The sequence below is a fragment of the Talpa occidentalis genome, unplaced genomic scaffold, assembly GCF_014898055.3.
Source record: "Talpa occidentalis isolate TD23 unplaced genomic scaffold, MPIMG_talOcc4v2.1 talOcc4.17, whole genome shotgun sequence".
NCBI lineage: Eukaryota > Metazoa > Chordata > Mammalia > Eulipotyphla > Talpidae > Talpa > Talpa occidentalis.
In genome coordinates, this window is record NW_023601754.1 from 35,147,661 (window position 1) to 35,166,073 (window position 18,413).

The window sequence follows — 18,413 nt, forward strand, 5'->3', positions numbered from 1 at the left end:
ATATAACCAAAATGAAAACACACACATTGTGCAAAAATGAAAATGATGTAAGAATTACATAAAATAAAATATTTTTAAAAATGGGAGGTGATAAAAGTCTTGCTCATTCTCCAATTCTTGCATGGCAAAAGCCTTCTAAGCTTCTGAGAAAGATTTGGTAACTAACCTGACTAACCCTGTCCTAACAAGCCCAGCCATACCTCTCAACATTCCAGCACCATCACAATGATTAGATTAATAAGTCAGTCTGAGCAGGCATCTGAAAATTGAAGTAGTAGAGAGTCATTCCCTTTGAGACCTAAGTCTGGATCTCTAAGTCAGTTTTATTGGAAAAGTCCTCTACTTGCACAAGAGAACTAAAGAGGGTGATGGTCCAATCTAGAAGAAGAGCTGACTCAAACATGAATAAGGAATAACATTTTAAGCATTTGGTGTGGGTATTAGACTCATGAAATTCATCATTTTATCTCCTAAGGTTCTCTTCCTAAAGAGCTATATATATAAAACAAAATTCAAGCCCCTAATAGAGTTGCATGTTATATTTGAGAAAGACATGTGGTTTATTTTGCTTTTTACAACTGTATGGAGAGTCAACCACTTTAAGCCATTGTGCATCTAATACAGGCTAAACTCTATTTTTCAGCATTCCCCGTTCTTGTATGCATAAAGACTTACTAATTATTTCTCTATTTGTCTCAGACTCTTTTTGCAATGACACATACTTCTTATTCCTAATATCTGCAGTTTTTGTATTTCCCTATCCAAATTCTAACACAATAAAATATATGCATGCTTGTATATACTTTTGTTTTATATAAAAAATGTACTTCTCTAGCAATCACAATTGGTAACAAAGCTGAAAATTGTGCCTCTCAGTCAGCACCACGGTAACCTAACTCAAAATGTTTGTTCAGCAACAAACAAATTAGGTGTGCAAAAAGGCAACAGAGAAATATCAAAGTATGAAGAATGAATACTTGTTTTGAAATCAATTGGCAGAAAATCAATGACTTGTGATGAAAGAACGACATCCCTATCTCTAAGGACCCAAGCTTTGCTGCAGTGAATTCTCGAGACATATGCAGACACATATTTTCTCAAGTAACAAATACAAGCATTAAAATGACTAGTCTTTAAATAGCTTAAAGTTTTCTGCATTTGACTATATCCGGCATGGAGGTTCTCCAGGTGTGAACCCAGTTGAGTAGCTTCAGGATTCCCTGGAGCTGAGAAATGGAAACTCTCATGACTCACTTCAGAGCTACTGTATCAGAAAACTCTGTGGATGAGATCCAGCATCTGAATTTTTGGGGGGCCCTCAGTGGGCTGAGCACATTAAAGTTTAAAAGTCATGACCTCCTAAAAGGTGCAAAGGAAACATCTCTTTACATCAATGCTAATTACAAAGATGTATTCTTATGATGTAATTATGGAATATGGATGTGTGTCTAAAGATTTACCCAAGAGGATGTTCATCACTGCTTATAATTGTGACAACTTGGATGACACTGAAGGTTCCACATAAAGACTTACTGCATGGGCAACATTAATGATTTGATATTTTTCAAGAAGGAGATATCAAAAAGGAAGCATGTTTGTTCCAGATTTCTCAAAAACCATTCAATGGCTACAGACAAAATATCAAGACGGCACATGAAAGTAATCAAAATATAGGGCCTCCCTGGTGGCGCAAGGGGTTAAGATGCAACCTATGAAACTAACCACAGCCTCTGCAGCACAAGTTCGATCCCCGGCCAGGAAGAAACCCACATGGCACAGCAGACCTCTCCTGACTCACCCACTGTTCCCCTCAGCAGTGTGTTTTGGTCAATCTGCCTGTTTTGTTCCCCTCTGTCTCCGGTGAATCCTCTCACCCCCCACACCTCTGGCCTGTAACCCCGTTCTTGTATGTATAAATAAATCTTTAAAAAAAAATCTGGAAAAGCCACCTCTTTGTTGGATAATGTTTTAATTTTCATCTTTTTAAAGGTTTCTGTTAAAAGTTCTACTAAGTACATATATGCACACATACATACATATGTATAAATGTATGTAACTGCATATGCTTACATACATATATCTATTGACATTCATTTTAATTCAAAGGGTTTAGAAAATCCTGTTTATATCACTTTCCATGACTTTATCTGTCTGAACAGATATAAACAATAGCCTTTTCTTCTGGTCCCAATACTGTGAAAAATATGTTCACTTAAAATGAACATAAAATTAAAGTTCACTATTGATGCATGTATTACTAGTGTCACTACTTTCTATTTTGCACCATATTTATGAAAGGGTAATTTTAGTGCTATACTTTTGAGTAAATATAGAACATGAAAATTCTGTTGAAATCGTTCTTTACAGAACCTATAATTGGACTGTACAGATTAAAAAGATGATAAACAGAAAAAGATGATATACAAGGAGATGATATACAGAATAAGTCGATATATGACTTAATTTGATATACGACTTAATTTGTCTGTAAGTCTGTTTTCAAAACTTAATGCTAATTTGACAACTCAAATTACCACAGTCCCCTCCCTATTTCTTTGTCCTATTATTTATGCATTGTTAGATATTTTCCATCATCAGCCTGTTTTTGGTTTAATAGAAGAATTTTTTGAAATGTGGAAAGTCTGTTGGAATCCCAGTTCAATCTCATAGAAGAACTACAGTTCACGATTTTCTGTTCTGTTATTCTTGAATGCATCTGAAGATTGGGGAGAGTGAGCCTCGGACAGAACTTCAAATGAATGAATGTCTTCAAGGTTCTTTACAAGTAACAAGTTTTGTTCCTTGGTGCCAGATATATAACCATGTGTTTCCTTTGAAACAAATAAAAGTAAGCTACTGTTTCTAAAACATTAGATAAACCTGAAAAGAAATAATAAAGTGCTTCCAAAATAGAGAAAATAGTGGAAATTCAAAGGAATTATTTGAAGATTTTCATCGCTACCCCAATCACCGGGTTTTCTCATTCTCCAGGACATTTTTCTTCACTGCTGCTTATTTTAAGGACAGTCTAAATGTTCTTTATACATGCAAATTACTTGATAAATCTTACACATGATGGTTGGAAAATCAGTCATTTATTTTTGACAATTTGACTTGACTTGAAAGTAAGACTGGGTTTCCTAGTTTTTCATGTAAAAGAGACTGTTAAAAATAAATAACTCAAAAACAGAAGAAGAAGAATTTAAAAATAGAAGAAAAAAGATTATCATTGTACTGAACACCAACACTGTAGGATTGAAACTGTAGATACGACATATAGTAAATTTTTTCTTTTTGCAAACAAAATTAATTTGAGAGATTTCCCCTACCCAATGGATATAGGACATAAACAACACAGAATACCAGAAAATGGTCAAAGGGACATACTGTTCCAGCTTGCAAGGAATTTCCCTGAGTGTGAGCCTTTCCACACCAACATCCATATGTTGTTGGAAAAGACTGAAATGTTGGTCATTATAACGGAGAAAGAGAGGAGATTTGGGGTTTGGATTAGTGAATGAGTTTATAGCTTTACAAATATGGCCTCATTAAGGGACTCCCTGGTGGTCTAGGGATTAAGTCTCAGCACTGTCACCACTATAGCCTGAGTTCAATCCCTGGGCAGGGAGTGACCCACATGGCGCAGCAGACCTCTCCTGTCTCACCCACTGCTCCCCTCAGCAGTGTATTTCAGTCAATCTGCCTGTTCTGCTCCCCACTCTGTCTCTGGTGAATCCTCTCACCCCCCACACCTCTGGCCTCACCCCAGTTCTTGTATGCATAAATAAATAAAAATAAATCTTTAAAAAATATATGGTCTTGGGCCTCACCTGGTGGCGCAGCGGTTGAGCACTGGGCTGCAAAGCTGCCTGCAGCCTTTGCAGTGCCAGTTCGATCCCCGGCCACCAGCGAGGGTCCCACATGGCACGACAGACCTGCCACGCCCGCTGCTCCCCTCAGCAGTGTTTCGTCAGTCTGCCTGTTCTATTCCCTGCTCTGGCTCTGGTGAATTCTCTCACCCTCCCGCACTTCTGACTGTACCCAGTGCTGTATAAATAAACAAACAAACAAACAAATAAATAAATAAATAAATAAATCTTTAAAATATATATATATCTATATATATGGCCTCGTTTGAATTAAAGAGGAGTGAAAAATAACATTTTTGGGAAACTGACCAGAAATACCCAGAAGAGTATGTACACTGAGCAAAAATGACGAGTAGAAGGACAGTGCTAGGAGTTACAGGAAGACACAGCAAATATCTGGGGATCCTGGATGAACCTGTTGACACTGGCGATTTCAAATTTTGCTCTTTTTAAAAAAAAGATTTTTTTTTAAATCTTTAAAATTGGGGTACAGGCCAGAGATGCGGGGGGTGAGAGGATTCACCAGAGGCAGAGTGGGGAGCAGAACAGGCAGACTGACTGAAATACACTGCTGAAGGGAGCAGTGGGCGAGACAGAAGAGGTCTGTCCCATCATGTGGGTTTCTCCCTGGCCGGCTGTGAATCGAACTCATGTTGCAGTGGCTGCGGATTGCCTCATAGGTTGCGTCTTAACCCCTGCACCACCAGGGAGGCCCCCATTTTGTTCTTATTCGTGTGCAGCAGACCTGTTCAAAGTTCTACAGATCATCAAGTTCTTTCCACATATAAAGGGCATGAGTTTTTTTTCAGTGACTTAACTTTGACGTCTTAAATCTCCCATAAATTTTAATTTCTATAATATGCTGATAAAGGGGAAAATTCACACATTCCAATTATTATGCTATTTAAGGGAGCATTTTAACCTATTTTCAAAGGTTTACCTGCTGCAAATATGAGACTGATTTTAATTCTCCTCTTTATTATAGTCTAGTGTTCACATACTAATCCTTATTATATTGCCATGAAATTACAAAAAGAATATCATAACATTTTTGTGTTTACTCTAAATATGCTAGATAAGCCGTTAGCATTAATGCAACTGAGATTTTATTATTTTTCTTCCCAGAAAGAATGGAAATGAGTTTACTTAATAAGAGATGATGGTTTCATATAACTGTTCAGATTAGGCAATGCTGAAAATAAGAAATCTTAATAGGAAAAAAATTGCTAATTTTTTATTCAGCTGAAATATGTGGACTTCAATAATAAGGTTGGAGCAGCTGGTCTGATCTAGTCTTTCACGGCAATTAATTGATAGACTGGTAGATTCTGTAATCATCCCCTCCAGACCCCACTCGAGTTTATAACGTGTGCAGATTCTGGCTATTCCTTCTGGAATCTCATACAGAACCTTTCCATAATTAAACTTGTTTAGCCTTTTCATTGGAGAATCTTAAGGCATATTATGTGTAATTTGACTGCAAACATCTACTTATAGAGCCACTCAACTATACACGGAGCAACTCAGTGTCTGTTAACACTCCTCAAAAAATAACTTTTCTTTATTTCTTGATAGAGAGTTTAAAAGAACTGCTTGATTGTTAATTGCTTCGTAGACACTGAAATCAGAGACCTCTAGGTTTGAATTCTTGCTCTGCTCTTTCACTGTGAGATCTTAGCTGGTCCTCTGGACAATAGGGGTAGTGATAACTCTCTCACTGTGTGGCTGAACATCTGGCAAAATCTTTTCAATCCCAAGGCCAAGACTTCCATCATGTAACACTTTTCAATTTAAAATGTGTAAAGATGTAAATAGCATTTTCCAAAGTGACATGACTGTCTTGCAGGCATCTTTTTTGTGGCAGGGACACCTGCAGCCTAGAATCCTTCTGAAACTAGTAAAGAGATATGGGAGGAAGGGAGGTAGGAAAGTGTTGTTCCTTTATATTTTCCATTTTGAGGTTAATATTGAAGGTGGGCTCTAATATTAAAAAAAATAACTTTGAACCTATCTCTTTGGAAAAGTAATAAGACACCTTTATTTATTTATTTTTTAAAAATATTTATTTTCATTTACGTATATAAGATCTGGAGTGTAGACCAGAGGTGGGATTCACCAGAGATAGAATGGGGAGCAGAACAGATGGATCTACTGAAATACACTGCTGCGGGGAGTATCAGGAGAGACAGGAGAGATCTGCTGTACCATGTGGCTCAGCTCCCTGGCCGGGGATAGAGCTCAGACCATAGCAGTGATAGTGTTGAGACTTAAGTGCTACGTCACCAGGGAGGCCCCCAAGAAACATTTCTTTTAATCCCAAGACATTGTTTTCATTCTCTACTGTAGAATTTCACTCAATTCTCTCAAATCTAGGTTTATTTACAAGGTCATGTGTTTTCAACTCTTTTTATTTAAAAAAAAAAAGTGTGCAGACCAGGTTATTACCTGATTAATCATTACTATGCCCTTGGCAAACATGAGATAAAAGAAAAACATTTGCCGAAATAGTTCAGAAAATGAAATCTTCACAATGTGAACAGAAAGAAGCCTAAAATGAGTGGTGAGCTAAGGATTATGATACCGTCTTTTACTATGCAGAGCTGACATGTGGAATTTGCCAGTCTAGCCACAGTGAATACGACCCACGTGTATCCATGCTGGGTTTCTTCTGAAGCCTCATTAGGAGACTTTTGGAGTGACAAATTCATGAATCATATGGGCCCTCTCTGCACAGAAAATTGTACATAGTTGCCTATCTCACAGAAAATACTAGCCATGCTTTCAGAAGTCTGAACATCAGTAAAGGGAATAGCCACTATAAGATCCCTTTTCTTAAGGAGGCTCATGGTGGGAAGCTCTACGATCTGGTGTGTGTTCTGGTTCACCCCCATGCCCTAATCACCTCATCCTTTCCCGGAGAGAGACGACTGTGCATGATCATCAAGTCTTGCTTTTCATTTGCTTCTCTTACTGAGTCCACAGTTAAATCCATTTCCCAGATGTCCTTGAAATAGAGTAGAATCTTATATTCAATAAGTGGTGACCAGTGAAATGTATTCAGGAGTGATGGATGCCATTTTCAAAGCAGCTTGTTAAAAATTTCCCCTTCTGTCCTCCAAACACTTTTTTCCCCCCGCCCTAGTGGCTGGTAAGAAAAACCCCAAGTCCCAGAGGATGTCAGAGCCAAAAATGAAAAGCTCCTGTGTTTTCATCCTAGAAACATAATCTGCTGGACAGTCACAGAGCAGCACATGTTTGTCAGGCAGATTCTCATTGGACCTTGACATGAACAGCAAATTGGGTTTCATTGCTCTCTCATTGTTACTTTGGATGGTTCGACCATAGCTTTTTCTGACTAATATTCTCTCTCATACTTTAGGATTGTTTATTCTAAGACATTAGAGGTACCTTGAAGTATTATAAGGTTATACACCTTCATGCTGTTTTATTTTCTGGAAAGCCTTTCAGACCTTAATTGACCCTTAGTCTCCTATTCATTCTGTTTTTCATGATCTAGATCAAGCATTTCTTCCTATAAAAAGATTTTATCAGTCTTTACCAGCAAAGCCTACTCTTGACTTTCTCTGCTGGAAACTGCAGGTAACTGCATTTATAATTATTAAACCTGGAGTCTAACAAACCTAAGTGAGAATTCTGGCTTCCATCCTCTTCTACTTGTACAATCATAGAAAATTTCCTATCCACTATGAACCTGGTTCTTCATTTGTTACCTGTAAGGTAGTAGAATCTAGATACAACAGGGCCTCACTCATAGTAATTTAACAGAAAGTTTCTATTAGTAACTCAGTCACTATCCCTACAACCACCTAATACTGATAATCCCTCTATCTTATTTCCAAACAAGTATTGCAATTATGTGCTTATATTTTCAATAGCTTGTTTCTGAGGAATTCACAGTTTAGAAAAATTAGTAGAAATTTGATATCCTGAGGCATGAACTTTGTCAGGTACATGCAGTAATGCATGAACTGTGTGACTTTTGAAAGATGAAAAAACTGAGATCAAAACCCTTATAATTATAGGGATATTTTTTGTTTTGTTTTACTTTTTTGGCGAAGGATGATAAATATCTATTAGCAATAGTTTCCTGTTGCTACTATAACAATTTAACAAAAGCTTAATGGTTTAAAGCAATACTAATTTGCTATCTCATGGTTCTGAGTGTCAGAAGTCTTAAATGGTGTCCCTAGGCCAAAATCAGGTGGCAGCAAGGTTGACTTCCTTGTGAAGATTGCAGAATAGGAGAATCCACTCACTCCTCACCTTGTTCAGGCGGCCTGCCTTCCTTGGCTCACGGCCTCAAGCTCTACTTCTGTGCTTACACAATATTCTCTATTTCTTACATACAGAATCAATGAATTCAATAAATATGGACATTAGTGTACCAACATTCCAATCAATTTCTAGAACTTTCCCATTACCCTAGGACATGTCCTTTTGTCCATTTTCAGTTCAATTCCTACTTCCCATGGACAAGCCCTACTTTGGCTTCAGTCACCATATATTATCTTTTTGCCTGTTGTTAAATGTTCTGTGTAAAGGAATAATAGAGCATAAGATCTCTGTGTCTGACTTCTTTAACATAAAGTGACATTTTAGGATGTCATTTATGTTATTTCCTGTATCAACAGTTCATTCTATTGCCATCCTTAGTAGCATCCAAAGGATAAAAGCCTAGTTTATATGCCCAATAAACAATGGTGAAAAGGTGTTCTCCCCAGTCCTCACCAGGTATTTGTTTTTATGCACATTCTCCCATTTGTATTTTTGTGAATGTTTATTTTCATTTCTTTTGGGTAAAAACCTAAGAGTGAAAGTGTTAGACCACAGGATAGATGCATGTTTTACTCTATGAGAATCTTCAAAGAGTTTGAAAAAAAGACAGTTAACAGTATCCAAGACATTATCCAAGACTTACTCAGGGCCAGACTCTTGTCTATGTGCTTTACACGGATTACCTTGTCTAATTTGCTTTTAACATTGTAAACTAGATTCTATTTTTACCCTGATTTACACAAGTGCAAATTGAAGTTTGGAGAGTTTAAGAAGTGTGCCCCAAACCACAGTTAGTAGTGTTACTATAGGTTTTTGAGGTCAGTTTCTCTCAAATAGATGTTAGCATGATCTAGGCACAAAACCAGACCCAGTTCTTGCCCTGTATTTGCTCCTGATAATTCCATTTAAGCTGTTCCTAGTACAATCAATTTGTGGGTCAGATGAAGATCTATTTTTATATGTCTAGAGAAATATTTTCATTTCTTCTGAGTTACTCTTGACCACTGACATGCAAACACCAAAGATGTGGATCTCATTGCATTATTTTACTCTGGAGCCAGGGAGTATGCCAGTTTCTCCTCTGCTATTTTGCACAGCCCAGCATGCATTGCCACTACCCTACAATTAACCTATCTGAATTAGGCTTCCAATTACTATCTAAGGAAGCTGGCAGTACCCGTTGGGTATTCTCCATCAGGGGCTGAGTTAAGCATACATTTACATGTAAATGGTCTCCTTTCTCCTTCTTCTTAGCCTGCTAATGAAATATTCTGTACTGCTCTGCATGCTGTGTTCTATACAATTTTGAAGAGGGAAATGTTTGTGATGAAAAGGAAAAATTAAAACAAAACTACACATTAAAAATTTGCCCTTAGAGATAGACATTTGCTTCTTCTTTCCATTTTTTCTGTCATTTGAAGTACAGCTGAGGGCTGCCAAGTGTGGAGCTGGGCTAGGTGCTGGAGAAATGCTGCTGTTGATCAGAATCATGAGGCCTACCTTCACGGAGCTTCCTGCATCCTCAGGGGGCCATCACTAAATTGGTATTTATGAAAATAGTTTTTTGAGTTGTGGGTTGTGGTGAGTACAGGGAAAGATAGCACAGGTAGCTGTGAAAGCAGTAACAGTGAAATCTAGCCTAGTCTGAGGGCACAAGGTACCCCTGACTTACTAAAGGTATAACAGGGACGTATCTAAAGCTCTCAGAATAATCATTGGGGGCCTCCCTGGTGGCCTAGGGGTTAAGTCTCAGTGCTGTCACCCCTGTGGTCTGAGTTAAGCCCTGCCAGGGGCTAACCCACATGGCACAGCAGACCTCTCCTGTCTCACCTGCAGTTCCCCTCAGCAGTGTATTTCGGTAGATCTGCCTTTCCTGCTCCCCATTCTGTGTCTGGAAAATCCTCTCATGCTCACACACCTTTGGCCTGCACCCCAGTTCTACCAAGCAAAAATAAATACACAAATGAATAAACCTCGTATATGTGCCCGACCAAGCTCTGGACACATTTTGGGTAAGATTCCCAAGCTTTGGGGGGAGACACTGCTAAGATCACCACTTTAAAGATGGGAGTGCCTTGCATACTCAACCCTCAAAAACCACACAGCTCGATGTGGAGCTCCTGCTGCTTTTCAAAAGTTACTTCTTACTTTAAAGTAAGCTTTTCCTTTTTGAAAGTAGGCCTAACTCTGCTTTAATAAAACAATCTGTTCCTTTGACCTAAACCTATATGAAAATATTTTTACGTGCACAAATGGTTACTTTATTAACAAGCAAAGGTGACTTTAAAAAAAAAAAAAAATCTCTCAGTCATAAAGATGTTTGGAATGTTTTCTCCCAGCACTTCCTCAGAAATCCTTTACCATCCCTGTTGCCTGGTGAGGAACTGAGGCAAAGAGAAGGTCCATGGCCTCCTGGCCGTCACGTGGACAGACACCTAAAGCAGCCAGAGTGAACCCAATTGGCCTATGTTGCTACACTCACCGAGCCTCTTATAATTTTATTATTAGCGTGGGACTGGTCTGAGAAGAAAGCTGCACAGATACTGGGAAACAGCTGCATCCCCACTGCTTGGACAATGCCCAGCACAGTTGCTGGCTCACAATGGGAAACAAACGCCCTCTGATTACATGAGTGGGATGACCCAAGAAGCCCTTCCCATTCCTTTGCCTCCATCATTGATGCACCCGTATTCTGACATTGAATTCCGCCCCTCCCCACTATTATTTGATATTGGAACTGAGTTGCTCCGAGTGTCTGAAGCACATATGTACTTGGCATACCTGCATTGTGAATTTACATAATTACTTGCATACCCAGTTCCATTTCCTGCGGATTTGGAGGGGTGAGATTTCCAAAGACTTTAAGGGAAGGCCCATAAACTCCTTCCACATTTTTTTCTCTTGATATATTCCCAAACCTCTGATTATTTCCTTTCAGCACTTATGTGCTGTCCTCACACCTTTCTTACATTTCCTACTCATCATTCCTTTCTGCGGTTACTTTTTGAGCTGCAGGAATTACAGGTGAACACCTTATCACATGGCTCCTACTTCTCGTGTTGGTGCCCTCATCCATACAAATTCCCTCCCACCTGTCAGACCACATACCGTAACTCATAAACAGATTCCCAGCCACTCCTGCTGGCATCTGTCTCTCTCTCTCTTTCACAGCCATCTCTTGGGAAGTTGAAAAAAAAAATGCAGGTGTGCTGCTGGTGTTTGGTATTCCGCCTTCAGTCCCTTAGCCGTCCTGCCTGTTCTTCTGCGAAGTGTAATTTCAACTCCATGGACTTCTCTTAAGTGTTCTCTTTTGCTTGGCCTCACATCAGATCACCATCTAATCTAGCCCAGAGATTTTTCATTAGGTTTCATTACGGCACGTAACAGCCTTCGTTGCATGGCTGTGCTCTCAGCGGAGACTTTTCACTGACACTATTTCGAGAAATTAAGTGATCTGAAGGGCAGCGGCAGCAGCACCCGTTACCCTGTCAGATCTTTAAACCAGATAAAATGGAAGAAATCATATTTGGAAACCTGAGTACTCTCAGCGATCCAAAGACACTTGATTAAAACCTTAATGATGTTAATGATCATATTAAACAACAGCAAAAACATCTTGTCTTTGGGAAAAAAAAATCGATCTGCACAGCCATTCCTTTAACAGGTATTTTGCTATGTACCTTCTATTTTCCGGGTCCCTGTATCAAAGAGAAATAAATTGTGTGTTTCTTCGGATGCACTACGGTGAAGAAGTATTTGATAATATTTGGCTAAACTGAATATCAAAAGCTTATGCATTCTTCTGTATAAAGAAAGGTTAATGTTTCTCTGGAAGGGCACATATGTGGCTGAAAGAGGATGTTAATAGCAATCCTTTGGGGGATTCCAGGTCTTCCCCGTGTCTTCTTCAAGCACAGTCAGAACATCTTCATATCCTCGGATGAGAGATTCAATTTCAAAGTAGTGCTGATTAACATAAACTGTAGCAACATCTTCCTGACTGGACAGGAGATGTTACGTGTCATTCATCAAGCAAAACCATCTACGTAAGCCATTTTATCACTTCTTCCCCTTCATTCCTTCATCTTAGCAGCTATGCTTTGCACTCCTGCTCATGCTCTTTGTCTTCCTCTCCCTCTTGCACCTTGTCCCCCTTCTTCCCCCCCATCTCTACCCATACCCACTCCAGCCCCCTGCTTTCCCTGCCTCCTCCTCTCTCTCCTTTCTGGAGTTCTGCAGCCGTGTCTTGGGATTCCCTTGGTGACGGGGCACAGTGTTCCTCACCGTGCTATTCTGTACAGCCTCCTTGGTCCCGTCACTCACCCCACTCAGCACAACAAGCACCTTTCTTATATCCCAACAGCCTCAGAAGGCAGAAAAAGGATTTTCCTGGTAGTGGATATTGTTCTTTCCCTTCTTGTTTTTTCTTGTCACAGCTCTTTTCATCCCCACCATGAAAAAAAAAATTATATGGATAAATCCACAACCCTATGATTTGCTTTTTAGAAGGCAGCGGCATAATTTTATTTTTTTAAAGACTTATTCATTTATACTGGAACTGGGGTACAGGCCAGAGGCACGGGAGGGCGAGAGAATTCACCAGAGGCAGAGGGGGGAGCAGAACAAGCAGACGACCAAAAACATTGCTGAGGGGAGTGGTGGCCAAGACAGAAGAGGTCTGCCAAGCCATGTGGGACTCTCCCTGTTCGGCCGGGAATCGAACCCACGTTGCAGAGGCTGTGGACAGCTTCACAGTGCTGAGCTCAACCTGCTGCGCCACCAGGGAGGCCGGCAGCATAATTTTAAACACAATAGTCAAATGGAAGAGTAAGTTGGAAACTCTCAGTACCCTTTTGCTGGTTCAGTTATCACATGTTAATGAGATGGCCATTTTGAAAATGTGATAGATCTACAAAAATTCTAGATTGGCATTCTTTAATGCTCACCCTCCAGAATGTAAGGGGGTTTGCTCTCCCAATAAATGACAAGTTAATATTTTTGTTAATGAAGTATCAACCTGGGAAGGGAGCACCGATTGCAAAACTACATTTTTGAAAACTACAATGCTTGAAAATACCTGTCTTCTATTGAGTGCAATGGCAACAGTTCAAATTTTCCATTCTAAAGTAATCTTTACAATTTCTGAAATAGTGCAAAAACTATAGTGCATTCAGCTTCTATGTTAACTTGTACTAAATTGAACACAGTAATCTAATACAACAAAGATATTTTTATTTCCCTAAAGACGTGCCTTTCTCATTTCCTAAGACATGTTTTGGGATTTAACAAACTTCTGGCATGGATAGAAACAAGATGGTTTCATTGTACTGTAAAGTGGAAAAAAAAAAAAACACACCAAAAAACTGTAAATAACTCTAAACCAAGCTGTGTGGTATTTTTTTTTTTTTCACAGCTGGAATACTAGTTTTTATTACAGCTCAACTGGCATTGCAAATTAAAATTCATCTCTGTTTGTTAAACTGCTACTTAAAATGGCTTCCACCAACTGTTACAGTTGAATATTATGTTGTCATTTATGCATTTAGTGGGAATGGTTCAATAGCATGAATATTTAAAAACAAGTACAGAGAAAGTATTTTTCCCCCCATTGGTTTTCAATAGTTTACTAACTGAATTATGTTTCAAGTTCTTGGTCAAACTTGGCTTAATTCTCACTGATGATAAGGCAGTTGTCAACTGAATTAATTAAATAGACTTTATAGGTACATTATAGCTGTAGTTCCTGGTTATAGTCAAACAATTCTGCTTTGTTATTACTTCTCTATTACATTACAATGAAGATTTGCCACTTACAGAAACCAAGAGGCTTTTCAGTGACAATTCAACCGCCACACACAATAAGTGACATATTGTTAACAAAAAAGGGCCCTTTCATTTTCCTTTGCACGCTTTACCTTTATTTTTATTGAGCACAAAAGCCTGCAGACTATTTTGAATGAATTGCTATCTGGCATTTGATTGTTCACTACGCTAAGGTACTGTGCATTTATGACCATCTTTATTATATGTATTAATGGAATGAAGTAAATACAAGTGTTCAGTGTTATAATTTATCTCTCTACCAAGTAATCGTATTAGTCTTTCCTTTAATATTGATAATCCTAATTACCTCCTGTGGGAAAACTTTACTGACACCTCAGACAGAATTATTCACACTCTCATCTGAGTTACTCTGTGTCTCTTGAATAATATTGTTTTCATTCTTGCTACAATGTTTTTTTTTTATTTTTTTTTCTTTATATGTCCAACAAAAATGCAGATCACAGAATATAATCTACTTCTGATTAGACCCAGAGTGTTTGGCACAGCTTTCAGCCTGTATTGGGGTGAAAAACTTTTTCCTTTTTTATTCCACATTCTTTGGTTGGACAATTAACTTGGCATAAGACAGATTAACTGGAGAAAAAAAATAAATTCTTGCTTACGGGGGACCCCAAAAATACAAAATTCACAGGAGTGAGGCAATTAAGACTTCCATACCTTCTGAGGTAAGGAGGAGGGGGTAGGGATCTTGGGGATCATAGGGGGAGGAAGACACATCACAGGAACTGAAATTGTTTTCCCTGCTATACAGATAAGTTTTCTGATACACAGAGTTTTACCTGGTAATCCCTCTCTTCCTGATACAGTTCCTTATCTCACAATTCTTTCAGGAATTGTAAAACTAACCAACTAACAAACGAAGTCTTTCCTGAATCTACTGGGTCTTAATTATTTTTAACACAAAACAATCCACATTCCCAAATGGCATATTTTCGTAATGTAATTTACTGCTCCTTGGTCCCCATCACTACTAAAATATTGAAGTAGTATTTTTATAACTTGTCAGAACCATAAGGAAAATTGGCAAATAGAAAGCTGAATTTTATCTAAAACATTCTGTTCTTACCTAATCTTGAATTCACGATTTACTTATTTTATCACATTCACCACTTAAACAACCTCTGTTATTTTCTAAGAAAATGAATACCATAGATGATGACTTATTTAGAAGTAAAGGTAACTTTATGTTCATTTTTTGGTAATTTTCACACATTAACTTCAAATGAAAAGAAAATAATAGCTTATTACAAACCCTAAATTGAGAAGAATGAACTCTGGTTCAAAGACATAGGGTCACAATCTTGCTTCAGAAAATAAAAATGTGGTTACAATTAACTAGTGTTTTTGCAGGGTCATCAAAATTGCAATTCATCTATTTTATAGAACAAAGAATTTTGGCCTCATTATGTAGATTGTTTCTTACAGGATCAGATTCTTTATAAGCATTTAAAACTGAGACGGGTACAATATATGTCTAATTTATAACCCATTCGTTTTCAAGTGTTTTATCCTAGGACACACACACACACACACACACACACACACACACACACACACACGGTAAGAAAGAAGGAGAAATCTTTCTGATAGTTTTATAGCCACCAGTAAGAAAAATGTTAACCTTTTCTTATTTAATATCTTGCTAGAACAACATTTTTACCCGACATTTATCCTCTTAGCTATCTTAATCATATTGTATTTTGAATTCCAGGAAAAATGTGCATTTGATAGCATCAGTAAAATACCATCAGTATAACAACTTGCCTGTTACTTAGAACTCAGACCCTAAATAATTCAATGTATTTGTCATACTGCTTCATGTTAGGGAAACTGAGGAACATTGAAGTTACATGACAAACACATTTACAAGGAAATAGTGGCAAAAAAGCATTTTTATAACTCTGAAACCATGATTCTGGTAGACCTAAGAACTAGACTTTAAAGTAATTTGCTGAAGACTAGTAATATTCTATTTATTTAATTATTTAAATAAATCTATTAAAGATTTAGTAAATAAATCTTTTTAAGATTTATTTATTTTTATACAAGAACCAGGGTACAGGCACAGGAGGATGAGAGGATTCACTGGAGACAGAGAGGGGAACAGAACAGGCAGACTGATGAAATACATTGCTGAGGGGAGCAGCGGGTGAGAGAGAAGAGGTCTACTGTGCCATGTGGGATTCTCGATGGCTGGCCGAGATCGAACCCACGCTGCAGAGGCTTCGGACAGCTTCACAGTGCAGCGTTCAACCACCTGCGCCACTAGGGAGGCCCTCTTTATATTTATTTATAAAGAATGTTTATATCCTCTTATGGAGAAAACAATAGTTGGTACTAATTCTTGCATTTTTTTTAAAGTAATATAGGGCCTCCCTGGTGATGCAAGGGGTTAAGACGCAAGCAATGAAGCTATCTGCAGATACTACAGCATGAGTTCGATTCCAGGCCAGCCAGGGAGCAACTCACATGGCACAGCAGACCTCTCCTGACTCACCCACAGCAACCCTCAGCAGTGTATTTCAGTCTGCCTGTTCTGCTCCCCACTTTGCCTCTGGTGAATCTTCTCACCCCCCACACTTCTGGTCTGTACCCCCGTTTTTGTATGCATAAATAAATAAATCTTTTAAAAAATTAAAAAGTAATATATATTCCGTAAGCTTTAGACAAATGAATTTTTCAGCATTAATATTTTTTCTACTGGTAAGTAAGTATATTCCCATCCATCATACTTCATCAAATGAAAATAAGTGGCAGTTTTACTGCTTACCAACTGGGAAATAGTGTGTCCAATAGTTCTTCCTCTTTTTCTTAGAGATTGAAATAAAGCAATCTGAGGAGCTAGTTGCAACTTTGTAACTTCATAAAGTCAGGTAATCATGTCATAGCTGAAAGTTAAAAAATAAAGAACATTGTAAAGTTGGGACAAAAGAAAAATTATTGTGTTATTAAGGAATATAATAAGTGTAGTTTGAATCCTAGGTGGGAATTTTATATGATTATCTTTAGAGTATATTAGATAAGCATCTTCAAGTCTGTCCTTTGGAGTGTCTTCTCTCATTTCAGCATGCATTCCTAACAAGATTTTCATATCTCTTTTTAATGCTATTGAAAGAAATTGTGTAGTCTACATAGAGGAAGAAAATGATAGTGACCCCTACTCCTACAAAACTTTCCTGTGAAAATTGTCAAGTATGATGACAAAAATGGACATATCACAGTGGGTATGGAGAGTGGAACTCAGATTATAAGGTAAAAGAATACATCAGTCCAACATACGCCACTTGGGCATAAGCATTATTTTGAGCTGGAGGCAAATGAGAAGAAACAGATATTAGAAAAGTTTCATGTCCCCCCCCATTTTCCTAAAAGCAGGGTATAAATTGTTAAATTGTACTCCTTTCTACCCAGAGGGCAAAAGTTAACCATTCAGGACAATTTGAGACCTTTATCAAATGGGAGACAGTGCCAGAGGAATCCCCATAATAAACTGTACTAACAAGCTTTCATCAACCATTTGTTTCCATATATCTGCTTTTTCAAAATTTATCACCATGAAGACTCAAAATACTTTTCCATTGTCTTGTTGCTTCTCTAAAACTTGATGTATTGTTCCTTTGCTGAATGTATATGAGCCCAAGTTCTAACAAACTCTCTCACGTAAGCGTGATATAGATGCTAATAAATGTCTACAACTTTTCTCTTGCTGTCTTTTGTGATCCAGCTTCCAAAGCTCCAATCAAAGAACCTAGAGGAGTAATAGGAAAAAAAAATGTTCTTTCCCTACAGCACACACATGGACAGGTGTATAAACTTTCTCTTAAATATAAAATTGTGATGTCTTGGGCATCCCTGGTGGTACAGGCGGTTGAGCGCCGCACTATGAAGCTGTCCACAGCCTCTGCAGCGTGGGTTCTATCCCAGCCAGCCGGCGAGAATCCCACATAGCGAAGCAGACCTCTCATGTCTCACCTGCTGCTCCCCTCAGCAGTGTATTTCTTCAGTCTGCCTGTTCTGTTCCCCACTCTGTCTCTGAGGAATCCTCTCGGCCCCCTGCACATCTGGCCTGTACCCCAGTTCTTGTATAAAAATAAGTAACTCTTAAAAAAAAATAATCTCTCCAGTGTAAGTATGAAGGCAGACTCCTCTGTTGCATAGGTCTACAGCCACCTTGAAGAGGCGTCTCTACAAATGTTTTCGACTACAGTTACAATCACTCTTATCTATTGATAGATGCTCAAATAAAAATAAAAATAAAATAAAATAAATAAAATTTATGATGTCTTATACCTGCTTAAGTTCTATAACCTCCACATCCTTTCTGACATCTAATGTCTTCTAAGCCATACTATTGACTATCCTGTCCATTCATTTACCCCAAAATACTTACTAAGTCATTTACTG

General features: G+C 38.3%; 1 long non-coding RNA gene across 3 annotated transcripts in view; it reads right to left on the reverse strand.

Moving 5' to 3' along the window:
• LOC119250407 (uncharacterized) overlaps nt 1-18,413 on the reverse strand; it is a 760,618-nt gene that overhangs the window by 270,515 nt on the left and 471,690 nt on the right. For all 3 annotated transcript variants that reach the window (XR_008552486.1, XR_008552485.1, XR_005126287.2), the window contains one exon: nt 16,780-16,897. This is a non-coding gene — a long non-coding RNA (uncharacterized LOC119250407). The remainder of the gene's footprint in view (nt 1-16,779; nt 16,898-18,413) is intronic.